General features: G+C 41.6%; 1 pseudogene; it reads left to right on the forward strand.

The window, feature by feature from the left end:
* The first annotated feature begins 20171 nt into the window (after positions 1–20171).
* Positions 20172–20796, forward strand: LOC134353946 (ADP-ribosylation factor 1-like; annotated as a pseudogene).
* Positions 20797–22299: the final 1503 nt, after the last annotated feature.

Here is a 22299-nt window from a genome sequence, read left to right on the forward strand (position 1 = left end):
GCTGTGAATTGAGAAGACAACTGGCTTGCAGAGGGCTGCGACTTTAAAGATATGGTTTGGAACTTGACATGACTATGAAACATTGTTGGATGCATTAGCCAAATGCATAGACAATACCATATGTTAATTGGATTGCATTGAACCTGGCATCAGGCATTTTGAGATAATTTGCACAATTGTGACATGATTTAAGATGAACCTGTGATAAAGAAGGTTCTGGACCAACTATTGGAACCTACGTTCTTCAATCATATCTGAAGTATATCCTAATTTTCCAGAGGTAGGCATGGCTTCTGTTACAAAGGCCACAAGTTCTGCAATTCTATCCCTAACCCACTAATCACCTTGATCTTTGTCTCATTATTTTAGACTTCTTGAAAACCACCTTATTCACCACTTTTAGCCATGTAATGTAATGCTTAATAAGGACTGATATCAGCTTTCAGTTTGATAAGACTCCAGGGATGGCTTGGTATCATTTTTTAAATCTTAAACTTGCTAGTAAACGTGAAGGACTGATATCAGCTTTCAGTTTGATAAGACTCTAGGAATGACTTGGTATCATTTTTCCTATCTTAAACTTGCTGGGAAATGTGAAAGAGTTTAATTTCACAAATACTTTCTACTGTACTTTCCCAGTTCATATGCTCGATAGGGTTCTGAGCCCTAAGACAGGGTGGGTGGAATGAAGCTAGACTTTTTATCTCTCAGAAACAACCAATTGCACTCAATATCATTACTTGTGTGTCTTAGACTCTGGTATAAATTCTGGTATGGTATAAATTTATCTACTTTCAGTCACTGCAATATTTTATTAATTTGTCATAAAGAAGTGGTATATGTGAAAGAATGAGCCATGAGCCATTGTATGATCTTTAAACTTTCAGCAATATATCTTAAAGTTTTTATTCATTGTTCAGATTGTGTATTTTAAAATCAATTCTTGACATTTATGAAAATAACAAAGATTAATGTTCTCTTAAAGCACCAATATATTTTGCACTAAAAATAAGCTGACAAATAGCTACTCTTTTCTTGACCAGGCTGATATTAAAATTTAATGTTGATGATATTTATTTGTTCATGTAATTTGTATTGAGCATATATATTCATGGACAATTTAGATTATGAAGACACGTAATGCATGCATTAAGAAATGATACAATATTTCCTCTGGTGTGATATCACAAAAACACAGGACAGACCAAGACTGAAAAAACTGACAAAACCACATAATTATAACATATAGTTACAACAGTGCAACAATACCATAACTTGATGAAGAAGTCCATGAGCACAGTAAAGTTCAAAGTCTCTCAAATGTCCCACATCTCACGCAGACGGGAGAAGAAAGAAAATCTCTCCCTGCCATGCCAACCACAATCCGACTCTGAGTCATCCGAAAACTTCGAGCTCTGATCAGCTCTCCGACACCAAGTACTGAGCGCCATCTCTGTCCGAATGATTCGACCTCCTTCTTGGTCGCCAAAAGCAGGCAAGGCCAGGGATTTTGAGGCTTACCCTCCAAAAGATTCCCAACCGCGCAGTAATGACAGCAGCAAACGAGCGTTTCAGAAATTTCTCCAGATGTTCCTCTGTGCTTTCACGTCCATTCTCCATCAAATCAGAATTGTCCACGGCCCCTATTTAACAGATACACTATCATTTTTCACCGGAGGGCTGCGCACACGCAGGTGCGCCGCCATCTTCTCCTCCCGCATTTATACATATTCCTCCAACATTGTTTCCACTATAATTTCAAAATTCATATTTTTGACATCTTGGTGTAGAAAAGCACTGAGGGCTTCAAATGGGGACAGAATGGCAAAGGTTCACACTAGACATAACCACATAACCACATAACAATTACAGCACGGAAACAGGCCATCTCGGCCCTTCTAGTCTGTGCTGAACTCTTACTCTCACCTAGTCCCACCAACCTGCACTCAGCCCATAACCCTCCATTCCTTTCCTGTCCATATATTTCTCCAATTTAACTTTAAACGACAACATCGAACCTGCCTCAACCACTTCTGCTGGAAGCTCGTTCCACACAGCTACCACTCTCTGAGTAAAGAAGTTCCCACTCATGTTACCCCTAAACTTTTTCCCTTTAACCCTCAACTCATGTTCTCTTATTTGAATCTCCCCCACTCTCAATGGAAAAAGCCTATCCACGTCAACTCTATCCATCCCCCTCATAATTTTAAATACCTCTATCAAGTCCCCCCCTCAACCTTCTATGCTCCAAAGAATAAAGACCCAACTTGTTCAACATTTCTCTGTAACTTAGGAGATGAAACCCAGGCGACATTCTAGTAAATCTCCTCTGTACTCTTTCAATTTTATTGACATCTTTCCTATAATTTGGTGACCAGAACGGTGCACAATACTCCACATTTGGCCTTTTCAATGCCTTGTACAATTTTAACATTACATCCCAACTCCTATACTCAATGCTCTGATTAATAAAGGCCAGCATACCAAAAGCTTTCTTCACCTCCCTATCCACATGATATTCCACCTTCAGGGAACTGTGCACCATTATTCCTAGATCCCTCAGTTATACTGCATTCTTCAATGCCCTACCACTTACCATGTATGTCCTATTTTGATTAGTCCTACCAAAATGTAGCACCTCACATTTATCAGCATTAAACTCCATCTGCCATCTTTCAGCCCACTCTTCTAAGTGGTCTAAATCTCTCTGAAAGCTTTGAAAACCTACTTCATTATCCACAACTCCACCTATCTTAGTATCATCTGCATACTTACTAATCCAATTTACCACCCCATCATCCAGATCATTAATATATATGACAAACAACATTGGACCCAGTACAGATCCCTGAGGCACACCACTAGACACCGTCCTCCAATCTGACACACAGTTATCCATCACTACTCTCTGGAGTCTCCCATCCAACCACTGCTGAATCCATTTTACTACTTCGATATTAATACCTAACGATTGAACCTTCCTAATTAACCTTCCTTGTGGAACCTTGTCAAAGGCCTTACTGAAGTCCATATAGACAACATCCAGCGCTTTACCCTTGTCAACTTTCCTTGTAACCTCATCAAAAAATTCAATAAGATTTGTCAAACATGACCTTCCACGCACAAATCCACGTTGACTGTTTCTAATCAGACCCTGTCTATCCAGATAATTATATATACCATCTCTAAGAATACTTTCCATCAATTTACCCACCACTGACGTCAAACTCACAGGCCAATAATTGTTAGGTTTACTCTTAGAACCCTTTTTGTACAATGGAACAACATGAGCAATACACCAATTCTCTGGCACCATCCCCGTTTCTAATGACATTTGAAATATTTCTGTCAGAGCCCCTGCTATTTCCACACTAACTTCCCTCAAGGTCCTAAGGAATGTCCTTTCTGGGCCCGGAGACTTATCCACTTTTATATTCCTTAAAAGCGCCAGTACTTCCTCTTCTTCAATCATCATACTTTCCATAACTACCCTTCTTGTTTCCCTTACCTTACACAATTCAATATCCTTCTCCTTAGTGAATACCGAAGAAAAGAAATTGTTCAAAATCTCCCCCATCTCTTTTGGCTCCACACATAGGCGTCCACTCTGATTCTCTAAGGGACCAATTTTATCCCTCACTATCCTTTTGCTATTAATGTAACTGTAGAACCCCTTTGGATTTATTTTCACCTTACTTGCCAAAGCAGCCTCATATCTCCTTTTAACTTTACTGATTTCTTTCTTAAGATTCTTTTTACATTCTTTATATTCCTCGAGCACCTCATTTACTCCAAGCTGCCTATATTTATTGCAGAACCCTCTCTTTTTCCGAACCAAGTTTCCAATATCCCTTGAAAACCATGGCTCTCTCAAACTTTTAACCTTTCCTTTCAACCTAACAGGAACATAAAGATCCTGTACCCTCAAAATTTCACCTTTAAATGACCTCCATTTCTCTATTACATCCTTCCCATAAAACAAATTGTCTCAATCCACTCCTTCTAAGTCCTTTCGCATCTCCTCAAAGTTAGCCTTTCTCCAATCAAAAATCTCAACCCTAGGTCCAGTCCTATCCTTCTCCATAATTATATTGAAACTAATGGTATTGTGATCACTGGACCCGAAGTGCTCCCCAACACATACCTCCGTCACCTACCCTATCTCATTCCCTAACAGGAGATCCAACACTGCCCCTTCTCTAGTTGCTACCTCTATGTATTGCTGCAAAAAACTAGCTTGCACATATTTTACAAACTCCAAACCATCCAGCCCTTTTACAGAATGGACTTCCCAGTCAATGTGTGGAAAATTAAAATCTACCACAATCACAACCTTGTGCTTACTACAAATATCTGCTATCTCCTTACAAATTTGCTCCTCCAATTCTCGCTCCCCATTAGGTGGTCTGTAATAGACCCTCATAAGCGTCACTACACCTTTCCCATTCCTCAATTCCACCCAAATAGCCTCCCTAGATGAGTCCTCTAATCTATCCTGCCAAAGCACCGCTGTAATATTTTTTCTGACAAGCAATGTAACACCTTGCACTCTTGCCCTTCTGATTCTATCACACCTGAAGCAACGAAATCCAGGAATATTTAGTTGCCAATCACACCCCTCCTGCAACCATGTTTCACTAATAGCTACAATATCATATTTCCAGGTATCAATCCATGCTCTAAACTCATCCAACTTTCTTACAATGCTCCTAGCGTTAAATAGATGCATTTAAGAAACTCTCCACCTCTTACTCTCTGTTTATCCCTAATGGAGCAAACAACTTTGTTATCTTTTTCTTCCTTCTCCCCTACATCTTCGGTCTGAGTGCTCCCGTTCTCTGTCCCCTGCCTATCCTCCCTCACACACTGTCTACTAGCTTTCTCTATTTGTGAACTAACCTCCTCTCTCCTAGTCTGGAAATTGTCCTGGATAAACTTATCATCGATCCTGGATCCTATGAAATTTTCTGGCATGAGGGAAAAACATGTCTGCAAACATGGGGGATAAAGCTGCTTGGTCTCATCCACATCAATCTACAAATGCCAGATGTACCTGTTCATTATGACTATAATTATGGAAATAGCTGTCACAAAATCTTCATAGGAACAAAATTTGGTCTTAATCCTGATGCATTGGGAACCATCATCATCATCATCAGCACCTAAAATATCCAGCAGCAACATGCATTTTACAATAGCTTGAAGAAGCACTGCATGATTTAGGCACCATTTGGTTTATCCTTCCACAATCTATAATCTCATGCAATACCATATTCTTCACTAAACCATTAACATCAAGTTGAAGGGATCAATCCTGGTTCAACGAGGAGTGTAGAAAGGATTGTCGGAATAGCAGGGACACAAGTTAGAATCATTTGTATACTAAACAACCAAAACTACAACAGCAAGCAATAGACAGAGATAAGCAATCTCGTTGTCATGGTCTGGTCCGAAATCCACTTTCTGGTTCACGGTCTGGTCCGTTGACTCCGGATTCCGGGTCTTCCGGCTGTCCCTTGTTTCAGTTTGACTTAACCATAAGCACCTGATGCTCTGTCGTCTGCTGAGGTTACTGGCCACCTTGAGTCTTGGAGCCACACTGGACTTTGCTCCTTTCCTGTCCCTTGCCTCCGTTGGGTAAGCTATGCTGTTTCCTGTTACCCTGTGATTGGGTCTGTCCCTCCCTGTCCTTGCCTCTGTGGGGTGGAGTCCTGTGTCCTGCCCAGGGGTCCTGTAGGAGTCCCCTTGAGGAACTGGAGCCTTATCACTTCTTTGCCTGTCTTTGGGGTCTGAACCTGAGTCAAGACCCAGGTTCTGGGTCCTTTTCCAGTCTCTGGCTTGGAGTCCATGCCCAGGCTCCTTGTTCCCAGTCCCTTGTCCTGGTCCTGCTTCCCTAGTCTAGTCTGTGTCCTGTCCTGTCATTTAGTTTTGTCTGTTCCTGTCCCATGTACTTCAGTGTCTGTCTCTTGCATTAGGGTCTGTTCCCAATGACACCCACTATGACACTTGTAGTCAGTGGAGCAGTTTTTATGGATTGTCCTATCTCAAATAATGGATTGGTCACAATATTATTTGTAAGACTCTGACTGTAAAACTGGATCAGCCTCATACTTATATTAGGATATGGTGTCTTTAATGAGTTTGTATTCTGATTTGGTAAATGATGTTTGTCACTTGATTGTGTTTGTAATTAATTAAGTTAAACTGCTGCAATTTCCTGCAAATCATTGGATTGGTTCTGGTTTCTGTTGACATTTTCTGTATTTATTATCTTGAATTTGCTGGTCTTTTATTATGTATACTTGCTAAGCATTGGGCCCTGTATTTCCACAAGGAACTCCTCAGTTTCTGGGAAGAGATCACCGACTCTGATCCAGGCATTCAATGCTTTCTTGTTGATATCTACTGCTCAGATTGAGAGGATGTCTTCCATGGAGGGTGATGCTCTTTCATTGAATAACCTTTTTATCTATAGTGATAACTTCATTTCTCTGGGTTGTGTTTTCATTTAAGTGGTGTGTATTTATTATCAGAATTGCATGTGTACATGGAGTGCTGAATCCAGTTTTCATTAATGAAAATATATCTTTACAAGTTTTATCTGACATCTGTCTGATTTTTTTTATGTCTGTAATCCCTCTTCCTCTTCCTGTGCTAGGTAGTGTTAATCTAAATAAGTTTGAGTGTACATAGTGTTTTCTAAAATTTGTCATTTTGTTTCTTATCTTTCTTTGTAAATTTTCCAGATCGGTTTAGGACCAAGATATTATGACAAAAGAATATGCTAATAAAGGTATAGGGAATATGTTTGTTGCCTTTGTTTTATTTTAACTGTTGTGCTCTCTTTGGCAGATTTTCTTAAGCCTTGAAGTAAATTCTGTTGGAAGTTTTCCCTTTAACAGACTATAATGTATTTTCTTTGCTTGTTGACGTCCCCAATCTTTATATGTTTTGCATTCATCCATCAGCTGTATTCTGTTGCTCTGTTTTGTATTCTACTAGCTCTATTGCACTATTTTCAAAAAATAATTCTACTATTTGTATTAATTCCTTTGGATTTACTAATGAAGGAGCATATAAGGTCAAATTGTTCATGTATAGAAGGTTCGTAAAGGTATAATTAATTTGGTTGTTTCTGATTTAATGCCTTATTTTCATCTGACTCAGTAAGTTGGTCAGTTTAAAGCTCGGCAAAACCATAGTAGATTTAAGGAGTTGCCCTGAAAAATACCTCAGTTTATTTTGTTAAGGGTAGTTCTTTTCTGGTTAATAGATAGGGTGATTATACCTACGCCAATGCTTCATCAGACATTGTAGGAATTTCACACGTATTGGGTTTAGATCTTCTATTAACCATGAACGTGACAGAATCAAGTGCTTTTTGGTAGTCAATATAACATAAAATATTTTTGCTCTTCCATCAGGCTTGATTTAGAATTACAGAATCTATTATCAGTGGTTTACAACCTTCCTTGCCCTTGCAGTGTCCTTTCTGCTCTTTCGTAAGTATTTTATGGTTATCTAAGTGATGTGTGATTAATTACAAGATGTATGATGTTATTTTGTATCTAGTTTGTAAACAATTAATAGGACTATATGTTAATGGATCATTTGTAATTTCTCCTTTTGGTAAGAGTTTTTTTTTACTTTCTGGCAAAAATGTGGGCACTTTTTCAATATTTTAAAGACAATTTTTTTTACATGTACAAATAGATATGGATGAAGGCAAGTAAATTTTTATACCAACAATTGAGTGTTACCACTGCTGTTACTGTTCCATAACATCATTAGACCATAAGACAATAAGACATAGGAGCAGAATTAGGCCATTTGGCCCATTGAGCCAGCTCCACCATTCAACCATGGCTGAGCCTTTTTTTCCCTCCTCCTCAACCCCAGTTCCCGGCCTTCTCATAACCTTTGATGCCATGTCCAATCAAGAACCTATCAGTCTGCCTTAAATACACCCAACGACCTGTCCTCCACAGCGGCATGCAGCAACAAATTACACAGATTCACCACCCTTTGTATAAAGAAATTTCTCCATCTGTTTTGAAAGGGCGCCCCTCTATCCTGAAGCTGTGTCCTCTTGTCCTAGACACTCCCACCATGGGAAACATCCTTTCCACGTCTACTGTCTAGGCCTTTCAACATTCAAAAGGTTTCAATGAGATCCCCCTCATCCTTCTGAATTTCAGCGAGTACAGACCAAGAGCCATCAAACGTTCCTCGTATGATAACACTTTCATTCCTGGAATCATCCTTGTGAACCTCCTCTGGACCCTCTCCAATGCCAGCACATCTTTTCTAAGATGAGGGGCCCAAAGCTGTTCAGAATACTCAAGGTGAGGCCTCATCAGTGCTTTATAAAACCTCAGCATCACATCTTTCCTCTTGTGTTCTAGACCTCTTGAAATTAATGCTAACATGGCATTTGCTTTCCTCACCACTGACTCAACCTGCAAGTTAACCTTCAGGGTCTTCTGCACAAGCACGCCCAAGTCCCTCTGCATCTCAGATTCCTGGATTTTCTCCCCATTTAGAAAATAGTCTGCACATTTATTTCTACTACCAAAGTGCATGACCATGCATTTTCCAACATTGTATTTCATTTGTTATTTTCTTGTCCATTCTCCTAATCTGTCTAAGTCCTTCTGCATCCTACCTATTTCAACACTACCTGCCCCTCCACCAATCTTTGCATCATCTGCAAACTTGGCAACAAAGCCATGAATGCCATCATCTAAATTATTTATATACAGCATAGAAACAAATGGTCCCAACAATGACCCCTGCGGAAAACCATTAATCACTGGCAGCCAACCAGAAAAGGATCCTTTTATTCCCACTTGCTGCCTCCTACCAATCAGCCAATGCTCCAACCTTGTTAGTAACTTTCCTGTAATACCATGGGCCTTGCGAAAGACCTTCTGAAAGTCCAGATATACAACATCCACTGCATGCCCTTTATCTATCCTATTGTAATCTCCTCAAAGAATTCCAGCAGGTTTGTCAGGCAGGATTTTCCCTGAAGGAAAGCATACTGACTTTGTACTATCTTGTCCTGTGTCACCATCACCTCATCTTTAACAATTGACTCCAATATCTTCCCAACCACTGAGGTCAGGCTAATTGGTCTATAGTTTCCTATCTGCTGCCTTGCTCCTTTCTTAGAGTGGAGTGACATTTCATTGACAATTTAGATCAGGTCCTAATGAAGGGTCCTGACCCAAAGTGTTGATCATTTATTCCCCTCCATAGATGCTGCCTGACCTGATGAGCTCCTTCAGTATTTTGTATATGTATACTAAAGTAAGATTTTTTCTTTTAATTTATCTTTATTTGGTTTCATAGTTGTTAACTATAGTCATCTTTGAACCTGAGCATTTTATCAATTTATACTGATAGTTTCACAGTATTGTTCAGTTCACACCAGATAAAAGCACAGACATTAATCAGATCAATACATAAGATTTTTTTGAATTGATTGAAAATATTAAAGCTGGAACCCTAATGGTTAAGCTGGTACTGCATCTATGGTGGAAAGCCACTGCTAACACCATAATCATTTGAGTGCTGATGGTGGGTGGTGTTGTGGATGGTGGGTTATAAGGGTACTTCAGTACCTTGAGAGTATCACTTTCAGTTTACCAAAAATGTTATGGCAGGTGGGCGTGTCACCTTTTTCATTTTACCTCCCATTTTTATAAGTGCAGTTTACATCATTCAATCTTTAGACAAAGCACCATGTGTTGCTGAAATACGGACCTTGCAATCAACAGGTTTCTCTTTAGGAGATACAAAGCTAAGTTTCAGCTTAACAGTGATTTCCAAACCACTCTTGCTTGTTTCTAGGCAACAGGGCATGACAAATTGCATGAGAGCTTTTAGACTTATCTACACAGAAGTTAACGCTGCAATATGCCGGAACTCCTCTGTGGAGTTAAAGGCAGAAATGGCAACTTGGAAAATAGCCCCTACCGTTCCTCCTAATTAGGCTCTGTGCCACTTAAATCTATCTTCTGACTCAGTCTGGGAAAAATCAAAAGGCAGGCCCTGAGACATCCAGGTTCATAGACGCCCATTAAACTAACAACAATCTTCTAGAACGACCACAGAACATCAAGGCTCACACTTAAGGAAATCTGTATCTCATTGTGGAGACACAAATAATGGACTGTAATATGCCCATGTTGTTTTGCATGCTCCACTACCTAGGAAGAAGCAAAGTGGTTTAAAATTCACCATTAGCCCAAGCTTAGCTTTTCAGTTTCTAAACCGAAAGCCATGGAGTGAATGTGATTGCAAATTCCTCATTTTAACAAATCATTGCGCATTTTCTTCTGACTAAAATGTCATCTGAGTGCTATTTAAGTTCTGCAGCCTATCATTTAAGACTAAATTCATTTAGTTTGACTCTGAGAAAATGGAAAATAGAATTATACCATAAAACAATGCTTTATGGCATTGTTAACACAACATGCAGGAGCTTGACCTCTCAAGCCTACTCCATCAGTAATATCATGGGTCATCTGATCAGTCTTCTTGCCTGGTGCTCATAACACTTAATTCTAAAAATCAGAATCTTAAAGTTGGAAAATCAACCTAGCTACTATCCATCTGTTATAAGACCTTTGAATAATCTCCTGGCATGTTAAGATAAATTCAAGACCTTACAATCTACCTCACTATGGCCTTGCGCCTTATTATTTGTCTTTACTGCATATTCTCTAACACCTTATTTTCAATTCTGTAATTTATTTCCCTTGAACCACTTCAATGCTTTCTGCATAATGAAATGATCTGTATGGATGGCATACTCCAAGGAATATAGACACAATCTATTTCAGTTTTCCACATAAGAAAATCTCTTCATCTTTGAAATCATTCTGGTCAACATTTTGGCACCATTAATCGGAACTCCATCCTTCTTGTAGTGAAGGCCATCATCTCATTTGTCTTCATAACCATGCGCTCTACCGGTGAGAAACTTGCTGATGTTTTTAGTACAAAGACATTCAAGTTCTCCTGTGCAGCAACATTGTGCAGTTTCACACATGTGTAAGGAATAATCTGTTTACTGGTTCTTCTATCTTAAGTGTTTCTGCATTATTCTGTATCACAGTTCACTTAACCTGTTTATTTCCTGTTGCAACCTTCTGATGGTGCTCTCATAATTTACCTTCCCTTACAGGGATCTGTACTGGGTCCAATGTTTGTCATATACATTAATGATCTGGATGATGGGGTGGTAAATTGGATTAGTAAGTATGCAGATGATACTAAGATAGGTGGTGTTGTGGATAATGAAGTAGGTTTTCAAAGCTTGCAGGGAGATTAGATCACTTGGAAGAGTGGGCTGAAAGATGGCAGATGGAGTTTAATGCTGATAAATGTGAGATGCTACATTTTGGTAGAACTAATCAAAATAGGACATACATGGTAAATGGTAGGGCATTGGAGAATGCAATAGAACAGAGGGATCTAGGAATAATGGTGTATAGTTCCCTGAAGGTGGAATCTCATGTGGATAGGGTGGTGAAGAAAGCTTTTGGTATGCTGGCCTTTATAAATCAGAGCATTGAGTAAAGAAGTTGGGATGAAATTGTACAAGGCACTGGTAAGGTCAAATTTGGAGTATTGTGTACTGTTCTGGTCACTAAATTATAGGAAAGATGTCAACAAAATAGAGTACAGAGAAGATTTACTAGAACATTACCTGGGTTTCATCACCTAAGTTACAGAGAAAGGTTGAACAAGTTGGGTCTTTATTCTTTGGAGCATAGAAGGTTGAGGGGGGACTTCATAGAGGTATTTAAAATTATGAGGGGGATAGATAGAGTTGACATGGATAGGCTTTTTCCATTGAGAGAGGGGGAGATTCAAACAAGAGGACATGAGTTGAGAGTTGGGGGCAAAAGTTTAGGCGTAACATGAGGGGGAACTTTACTCAGTGGTAGCTGTGTGGAACGAGCTTCGAGCAGAAATGTTAGAGGCAGGTTCGATATTGTCATTTAAAGTAAAATTGGATAGCTATATGGACAAGAAAGGATTGCAGGTTTATGGGCAAACAACAGGAATTCTGCAGATGCTGGAAATTCAAGCAACATACATCAAAGTTGCTGGTGAACGCAGCAGGCCAGGCAGCATCTATAGGAAGAGGCGCAGTCGACGTTTCAGGCCGAGACCCTTCGTCAGGACTAACTGAAGGAAGAGTGAGTAAGGGATTTGAAAGCTGGAGGGGGAGGGGGAGATGCAAAATGATAGGAGAAGACAGGAGGGGGAGGGATGGAGCTGAGAGCTGGACAGGTGATAGGCAGAAGGGGATACGAGAGGATCATGGGACAGGAGGTCCGGGAAGAAAGACGGGGGGGGGGTGACCCAGAGGATGGGCAAGAGGTATATTCAGAGGGACAGAGGGAGAAAAAGGAGAGTGAGAGAAAGAATGTGTGCATTAAAAAGAGTAACAGATGGGGTACGAGGGGGAGGTGGGGCCTAGCGGAAGTTAGAGAAGTCAATGTTCATGCCATCAGGTTGGAGGCTACCCAGACGGAATATAAGGTGTTGTTCCTCCAACCTGAGTGTGGCTTCATCTTTACAGTAGAGGAGGCCGTGGATAGACATGTCAGAATGGGAATGGGATGTGGAATTAAAATGTGTGGCCACTGGGAGATCCTGCTTTCTCTGGCGGACAGAGCGTAGATGTTCAGCAAAGCGGTCTCCCAGTCTGCGTCGGGTCTCACCAATATATAAAAGGCCACATCGGGAGCACCGGACGCAGTATATCACCCCAGTCGACTCACAGGTGAAGTGATGCCTCACCTGGAAGGACTGTTTGGGGCCCTGAATGGTGGTAAGGGAGGAAGTGTAAGGGCATGTGTAGCACTTGTTCCGCTTACACGGGTAAGTGCCAGGAGGGAGATCAGTGGGGAGGGATGGGGGGGACGAATGGACAAGGGAGTTGTGTAGGGAGCGATCCCTGCGGAATGCAGAGAGAGGCGGGGAGGGAAAGATATGCTTAGTGGTGGGATCCCGTTGGAGGTGGCGGAAGTTACGGAGAATAATATGTTGGACCCGGAGGCTGGTGGGGTGGTAGGTGAGGACCAGGGGAACCCTATTCCTAGTGGGGTGGTGGGAGGATGAGGTGAGAGCAGATGTACATGAAATGGGGGAGATGCGTTTAAGAGCAGAGTTGATAGTGGAGGAAGGGAAGCCCCTTTCTTTAAAAAATGAAGACATCTCCCTCGTCCTAGAATGAAAAGCCTCATCCTGAGAGCAGATGCGGCGGAGACGGAGGAATTGCGAGAAGGGGATGGCGTTTTTGCAAGAGACAGGGTGAGAAGAGGAATAGTCCAGATAGTTGTGAGAGTCAGTAGGCTTATAGTAGACATCAGTGGATAAGCTGTCTCCAGAGACAGAGACAGAAAGATCTAGAAAGGGGAGGGAGGTGTCAGAAATGGACCAGGTAAACTTGAGGGCAGGGTGAAAGTTGGAGGCAAAGTTAATAAAGTTAACGAGTTCTGCATGCGTGCAGGAAGCAGCGCCAATGCAGTCGTCGATGTAGCGAAGGAAAAGTGGAGGACAGATACCAGAATAGGCACGGAACATAGATTGTTCCACAAACCCAACAAAAAGGCAGGCATAGCTAGGACCCATACGGGTGCCCATAGCTACACCTTTAGTTTGGAGGAAATGGGAGGAGCAAAAGGAGAAATTATTAAGAGTAAGGACTAATTCCGCTAGACGGAGCAGAGTGGTGGTAGAGGGGAACTGATTAGGTCTGGAATCCAAAAAGAAGCGTAGAGCTTTGAGACCTTCCTGATGGGGGATGGAAGTATATAGGGACTGGACATCCAAGGTGAAAATAAAGCGGTGGGGGCCAGGGAACTTAAAATCATCGAAAAGTTTAAGAGCGTGAGAAGTGTCACGAACATAGGTCGGAAGGGATTGAACAAGGGGGGATAAAACCGTGTCGAGGTATGCAGAAACGAGTTCGGTGGGGCAGGAGCAAGCTGAGACAATAGGTCGGCCAGGACAGGCAGGTTTGTGGATCTTGGGTAGGAGGTAGAAACGGGAAGTGCGGGGTGTGGGAACTATAAGGTTGGTAGCAGTGGATGGGAGATCCCCTGAGCGGATAAAGTCGTTGATAGTGTGGGAGACAATGGCCTGGTGCTCCTTAGTGGGGTCACGATCGAGGGGTAAATAAGAGGAGGTATCCGCGAGTTGTCACTGAGCCTCGGCAAGGTAGGGGTCAGTACGCCAGAATACAACAGCACCCGCTTTATCAGCAGGTTTAATAATAATGTTAGGATTAGTGCGGAGGGAGCGGAGAGCAGAGCGTTCCGAAGGAGTGAGGTTGGAATGGGGACAAGGTGCGGTGAAGTCGAGACGGTTGATGTCCCGTCGGCAGTTGGCAATAAAGAGATCCAGAGCAGGCAGAAGACCAGAGCGGGGTGTCCATGAAGAAGAGGAGGGTTGAAGACGGGAGAAGGGGTCATCGGTGGGGGTGGAAGAATCCTTGCCGAAGAAGTAGGCTCGGAGACGGAGACGGCGGAAGAAAAGTTCCGCATCGTGGCGAACACGGAACTCGCTGAGGTGTGGGCGAAGGGGGACAAACGTGAGGCCCTTACTAAGAACAGAGCGTTCTGCCTCCGACAGTTGAAGGTCGGAGGGGATGGTAAAGACCCGGCACGGATGAGAGCTGGGATCAGAGGGGGGAGGGGGGAGGCTGGGGGTGTCAGTGGAGAGGGGAGGGTTGGGGTGAGAGGAAGATGGAGCCTCTGAGGGCCCAGGAGCTGACGGTGGGATCTGAGGGAGACAGGATTGCAGAGTATTGGTGGGGGAAAGGGAGACGGGAGTCACAACAGCAGCACATAAAGACCCGGCCTGGAGTTCAAGGCTGGAGTCGCAGTTGGTGGTTGCGCGATCGCTTTGAATGTCTCCATGGTCGTTGCTGGAGTCCGGGTTTTGAATATGTCCTGAGGTGTTGGAGCCGCCGAGACCAACGGCAGGAGCCGCAACCGAAAGTTCATGCCTGCTAGCGTCGGGGCCGGCAGGCTCTGCAGTTTATGGACTGAGTGCAGGTCAGTGGTGTAATATTGATGTGACTTGGACACCACTGTAGATTGAACAGCCAACTTTATTCACCAGACTTCCAGTTTTTTTTTAAAAACCCTTTTCCACGTCCTGACATCATATGCACTCTGATGCTACGAATACTCACACCATACATTACATCCCCCTTCTCAAAATTTTTTTTAACACAGTGAATTACCAAAACAATGCCTCTAGGTGTGCCCTTCTTACAGTGCAACAACCATGACATAAACTAAAAAAATCTTACCTTGTACTGTATTCTACATTGTATCTGACAATACTAACAGAAGTGTATTTTCTTTTACTAACATAGACTAATAAACCTTTCATTAGTCTCTGTACCTAGCTGGAAGTTTGACTTGTCTCCCAGACCGTGTGTGATACAACTGACTGTGCTTGACCTTCATCCGTGTCAGTCTCTCGAGTGACCTCTCTCTTTGCGGTCTGCATCATTCTTGGTCGTTTGTTTCCATGTCTGTATCTGTGGAAATGTCCTGTGCATCAGTACGTGGAAACTCACTCTCGCCTGTCTTCAGCAAATGCTTCCTGTTCCTCCTGTAGACTCTTCCATCCGGCATGCAAACTATGAAGGATCTTGGTTGCTGATGTCTGTTCACAACCACAGCTGGTTGCCAAGTGTCTCCTCTCTGTATTCTGACATTTTCACCTGTATGCAGATCTGGCAACTGCCTTGTATGTCTGTCATAGTAGCTCTTTTGCTTTATTTGCTCGTATTTTTGCTTGTCATGTACTTGAGCATTACCTTCAGGAGTCAGTAGAGTTGTGGATGTTGGCAGTTTGGACTTCAGACGACGTCCCATCAACAGCTGCTTGGTCTCATCCACATCAATCTACAAATGCCAGATGTACCTGTTCATTATGACTATAATTATGGAAATAGCTGTCACAAAATCCTCATAGGAACAAAATTTGGTCTTAATCCTGATGCATTGAGAACCATCATCATCATCAGCACCTAAAATATCCAGCAGCAACATGCATTTTACAATAGCTTGAAGAAGCACTGCATGATTTAGGCACCATTTGGTTTATCCTTCCACAATCTATAATCTCATGCAATACCATATTCTTCACTAAACCATTAACATCAAGTTGAAGGGATCAATCCTGGTTCAACGAGGAGTGTAGAAAGGATTGTCGGAATAGCAGGGACACAAGTTAGAATCATTTGTATACTAAACAACCAAAACTACAACAGCAAGCAATAGACAGAGATAAGCAATCTCGTTGTCATGGTCTGGTCCGAAATCCACTTTCTGGTTCACGGTCTGGTCCGTGGACTCCGGATTCCGGGTCTTCCGGCTGTCCCTTGTTTCAGTTTGACTTAACCATAAGCACCTGATGCTCTGTCGTCTGCTGAGGTTACTGGCCACCTTGAGTCTTGGAGCCACACTGGACTTTGCTCCTTTCCTGTCCCTTGCCTCTGTTGGGTAAGCTATGCTGTTTCCTGTTACCCTGTGATTGGGTCTGTCCCTCCCTGTCCTTGCCTCTGTGGGGTGGAGTCCTGTGTCCTGCCCAGGGGTCCTGTAGGAGTCCCCTTGAGGAACTGGAGCCTTATCACTTCTTTGCCTGTCTTTGGGGTCTGAACCTGAGTCAAGACCCAGGTTCTGGGTCCTTTTCCAGTCTCTGGCTTGGAGTCCATGCCCAGGCTCCTTGTTCCCAGTCCCTTGTCCTGGTCCTGCTTCCCTAGTCTAGTCTGTGTCCTGTCCTGTCATTTAGTTTTGTCTGTTCCTGTCCCATGTACTTCAGTGTCTGTCTCTTGCATTAGGGTCTGTTCCCAATGACACCCACTATGACACTTGTAGTCAGTGGAGCAGTTTTTATGGATTGTCCTATCTCAAATAATGGATTGGTCACAATATTATTTGTAAGACTCTGACTGTAAAACTGGATCAGCCTCATACTTATATTAGGATATGGTGTCTTTAATGAGTTTGTATTCTGATTTGGTAAATGATGTTTGTCACTTGATTGTGTTTGTAATTAATTAAGTTAAACTGCTGCAATTTCCTGCAAATCATTGGATTGGTTCTGGTTTCTGTTGACATTTTCTGTATTTATTATCTTGAATTTGCTGGTCTTTTATTATGTATACTTGCTAAGCATTGGGCCCTGTATTTCCACAAGGAACTCCTCAGTTTCTGGGAAGAGATCACCGACTCTGATCCAGGCATTCAATGCTTTCTTGTTGATATCTACTGCTCAGATTGAGAGGATGTCTTCCATGGAGGGTGATGCTCTTTCATTGAATAACCTTTTTATCTATAGTGATAACTTCATTTCTCTGGGTTGTGTTTTCTTTAAGTGGTGTGTATTTATTATCAGAATTGCATGTGTACATGGAGTGCTGAATCCAGTTTTCATTAATGAAAATATATCTTTACAAGTTTTATCTGACATCTGTCTGATTTTTTTTATGTCTGTAATCCCTCTTCCTCTTCCTGTGCTAGGTAGTGTTAATCTAAATAAGTTTGAGTGTACATAGTGTTTTCTAAAATTTGTCATTTTGTTTCTTATCTTTCTTTGTAAATTTTCCAGATCGGTTTAGGACCAAGATATTATGACAAAAGAATATGCTAATAAAGGTATAGGGAATATGTTTGTTGCCTTTGTTTTATTTTAACTGTTGTGCTCTCTTTGGCAGATTTTCTTAAGCCTTGAAGTAAATTCTGTTGGAAGTTTTCCCTTTAACAGACTATAATGTATTTTCTTTGCTTGTTGACGTCCCCAATCTTTATATGTTTTGCATTCATCCATCAGCTGTATTCTGTTGCTCTGTTTTGTATTCTACTAGCTCTATTGCACTATTTTCAAAAAATAATTCTACTATTTGTATTAATTCCTTTGGATTTACTAATGAAGGAGCATATAAGGTCAAATTGTTCATGTATAGAAGGTTCATAAAGGTATAATTAATTTGGTTGTTTCTGATTTAATGCCTTATTTTCATCTGACTCAGTAAGTTGGTCAGTTTAAAGCTCGGCAAAACCATAGTAGATTTAAGGAGTTGCCCTGAAAAATACCTCAGTTTATTTTGTTAAGGGTAGTTCTTTTCTGGTTAATAGATAGGGTGATTATACCTACGCCAATGCTTCATCAGACATTGTAGGAATTTCACACGTATTGGGTTTAGATCTTCTATTAACCATGAACGTGACAGAATCAAGTGCTTTTTGGTAGTCAATATAACATAAAATATTTTTGCTCTTCCATCAGGCTTGATTTAGAATTACAGAATCTATTATCAGTGGTTTACAACCTTCCTTGCCCTTGCAGTGTCCTTTCTGCTCTTTCGTAAGTATTTTATGGTTATCTAAGTGATGTGTGATTAATTACAAGATGTATGATGTTATTTTGTATCTAGTTTGTAAACAATTAATAGGACTATATGTTAATGGATCATTTGTAATTTCTCCTTTTGGTAAGAGTTTTTTTTTACTTTCTGGCAAAAATGTGGGCACTTTTTCAATATTTTAAAGACAATTTTTTTTACATGTACAAATAGATATGGATGAAGGCAAGTAAATTTTTATACCAACAATTGAGTGTTACCACTGCTGTTACTGTTCCATAACATCATTAGACCATAAGACAATAAGACATAGGAGCAGAATTAGGCCATTTGGCCCATTGAGCCAGCTCCACCATTCAACCATGGCTGAGCCTTTTTTTCCCTCCTCCTCAACCCCAGTTCCCGGCCTTCTCATAACCTTTGATGCCATGTCCAATCAAGAACCTATCAGTCTGCCTTAAATACACCCAACGACCTGTCCTCCACAGCGGCATGCAGCAACAAATTACACAGATTCACCACCCTTTGTATAAAGAAATTTCTCCATCTGTTTTGAAAGGGCGCCCCTCTATCCTGAAGCTGTGTCCTCTTGTCCTAGACACTCCCACCATGGGAAACATCCTTTCCACGTCTACTGTCTAGGCCTTTCAACATTCAAAAGGTTTCAATGAGATCCCCCTCATCCTTCTGAATTTCAGCGAGTACAGACCAAGAGCCATCAAACGTTCCTCGTATGATAACACTTTCATTCCTGGAATCATCCTTGTGAACCTCCTCTGGACCCTCTCCAATGCCAGCACATCTTTTCTAAGATGAGGGGCCCAAAGCTGTTCAGAATACTCAAGGTGAGGCCTCATCAGTGCTTTATAAAACCTCAGCATCACATCTTTCCTCTTGTGTTCTAGACCTCTTGAAATTAATGCTAACATGGCATTTGCTTTCCTCACCACTGACTCAACCTGCAAGTTAACCTTCAGGGTCTTCTGCACAAGCACGCCCAAGTCCCTCTGCATCTCAGATTCCTGGATTTTCTCCCCATTTAGAAAATAGTCTGCACATTTATTTCTACTACCAAAGTGCATGACCATGCATTTTCCAACATTGTATTTCATTTGTTATTTTCTTGTCCATTCTCCTAATCTGTCTAAGTCCTTCTGCATCCTACCTATTTCAACACTACCTGCCCCTCCACCAATCTTTGCATCATCTGCAAACTTGGCAACAAAGCCATGAATGCCATCATCTAAATTATTTATATACAGCATAGAAACAAATGGTCCCAACAATGACCCCTGCGGAACACCATTAATCACTGGCAGCCAACCAGAAAAGGATCCTTTTATTCCCACTTGCTGCCTCCTACCAATCAGCCAATGCTCCAACCTTGTTAGTAACTTTCCTGTAATACCATGGGCCTTGCGAAAGACCTTCTGAAAGTCCAGATATACAACATCCACTGCATGCCCTTTAATGTGCAGTTCTTTTCTTGGCTTATAGGTGACTGTGAGAGTGTACCTCTGTAGCCTGAGAGGCATCCTTTGCAGCCTCATAGGAGCTTGGTAGAGTGGCTTTTTGAAGATGCTTTCAAGTGGTTTGTGATCACTCTCAACCTGGATTTCTTTGCCATATACATATTGGTGGAACCTCTCACACCCATAAACTATGGCGAGTAATTCCTTCTCGATTTGAGCATATTGACGTGGTGTGTGTGCATGCAATGTCAGAGCGTCAGCAGAGTAGCCACAGTCAGGAAGTACTTTGGTGGGTGGATTCCCGGACGGCATCGGCAAAGCGTGAAGCGAGGAATGCGCTGGCTGATTAATTAACTGGGCCAAAAGCACCATAGGAAACTTCGCTACAATGTTCAAAGATCTGTTTAAGAAGATGTGCACTCTCATGGTGGGACTGGATGCTGCAGGCAAAACCACAATACTGTATAAACTCAAACTTGGGGAAATTTTGACAACAATCCCTACTATTGGTTTTAATGTGGAAACAGTTGAATACAAAAGTAAACTTCATCGTATGGGATGTGGGTGGTCAAGACAAAATTCGACCCCTTTGGCGTCATTATTTCCAGAATACACAAGGTCTAATACTTGTGGTTGACAGCAATGACTGAGAGCGCATCAGTGAGGCAAGGGAGGAGTTGTCTCGAATGCTTGCGGAAGATAAGCTGAGAGATGCTATGCTATTGGTCTCTGCAAATAAACAGGATTTACCCAATGCAATGAGTGCTTCAGAAATCACAGATAAATTAGCATTACACCAGATATGCAACAGATCTTGGTTCATCCAAGCAACATGTGCTACTAGTGGCGATGGTCTTCATGATGGACTCGAGTGGCTGACTGATCAACTGTCAGGGCATAAATAATCCATCCCATTTCTGACACCATGTAATAGTGATGTAACTCGGTCACCGCTGTAGATTGAACAACCAACTTTATTCACCAGACTTCCAGGTTTTTTTTTAAACCCTTTTCCACATCCTGATGTCATACGCACTCTGACGCTACGAATACTCACACAATAAACTACAAGTGGGACTAGGTAAGAGTAAGCATTCGGCATGGACTAGAAGGGTCGAGATGGCCTGTTTCTGTGCTGTAATTGTTATATAGTTGTATCTTGTGTGGTCAAATGCATAGTTGCAAGTCCCTTAGTCCATGTTCTAAACCATTAATACAGATTGTAAACAGCAGAGGTCCTAGAACCATTCCTTGTAGCACCCATTGGACACAGTTTTCCAATCAGAAAATCAATTTGTTACATAAAAAATGTAAGAAATAGGAGCAGGAGTGCAGGAGTTTGTCATCTAGCCCTCTGCAGTATTCAATAAGATCATGGCTGATCTAGCCGGGAACTCAGCTCCACCATTCTGCCTTTTCCCCAGAACTCTTAATTCACCCATGCAAAAAATCTACCTAACTGTGAGAAGTATATTTAATGAACTGCCTTTACTGCTTCCATCAGCAGAGAACTCCACAGATTCACTACACTGTGCGAAAAGCAATTTCTCCTCATCTTTATCCCAAGTCTAAATCTATTCCTCTGCTCTTGAGGCAATGCCCCCTAGTTCTTGTCTCAGTAGTGGAAACAACTTTGCTGGCTCTATCTTGTATATCTTTTTCATAATTTTTTTTTGTTTCTATAAGATTCCCTCTCATTCTTTTGAATTCCAGCAAATATAGTGCCAGGTGCTTCGATGTCTCCTCATAGGGTAACCCTCTCATCTCCGGAATCAGCCTACCTCCTCCGCACTACCTGCCAGTATAGATTTCCTCAAGTAAGGAGACCAGATACGCACAGGTTACTTTAGGTTTGGCCTCAGCAGCATAACCTTCTGGTTCTTCAATTCAGGCTCTGTTGCAATGAAGGCTAATATTCCACTTGACTTCTTGATAATCAGTTGCATCAGTGAACTAGCCTTCTGTGACTAATGCACAAGCATTCCCAAGTTCCTCTGCACAACTGCATACTGCAATATTTCACTATTTAAATAATCATCCGATGTTCAAAATTTCCTTTTAAAGTGTATGACCTCACATTTACCAGAATTATATTCCATCTGTCAAACCCTTGCCTTCTCATTTACCTTCAATGTCTCTCTGCAGATTCTCCACATCCCCTACACAATTTGCTTTTCCACACTATTTAATGATATAAGCAAACTTACATACACTATACTTGGCCCCTCTTCCAAATTGTCAACGTACGAGGTTTAGAATCCTGTTGGCTTGCTTATATTGTTTACATGATTTCTTTTTTCTCTTTCTCTGTGCAGTGGTTTTTGGTCGTTGTAAAAATGATGTTATGCGGGTTTCTTGCTTTGTGGCTGCCTGTTAGCAGACAAATTTCAAGGTGTATAATTTATAAATCCTTTAAAT

This window comes from Mobula hypostoma, chromosome 1 (assembly GCF_963921235.1).
Source record: "Mobula hypostoma chromosome 1, sMobHyp1.1, whole genome shotgun sequence".
NCBI classification, from domain to species: domain Eukaryota; kingdom Metazoa; phylum Chordata; class Chondrichthyes; order Myliobatiformes; family Myliobatidae; genus Mobula; species Mobula hypostoma.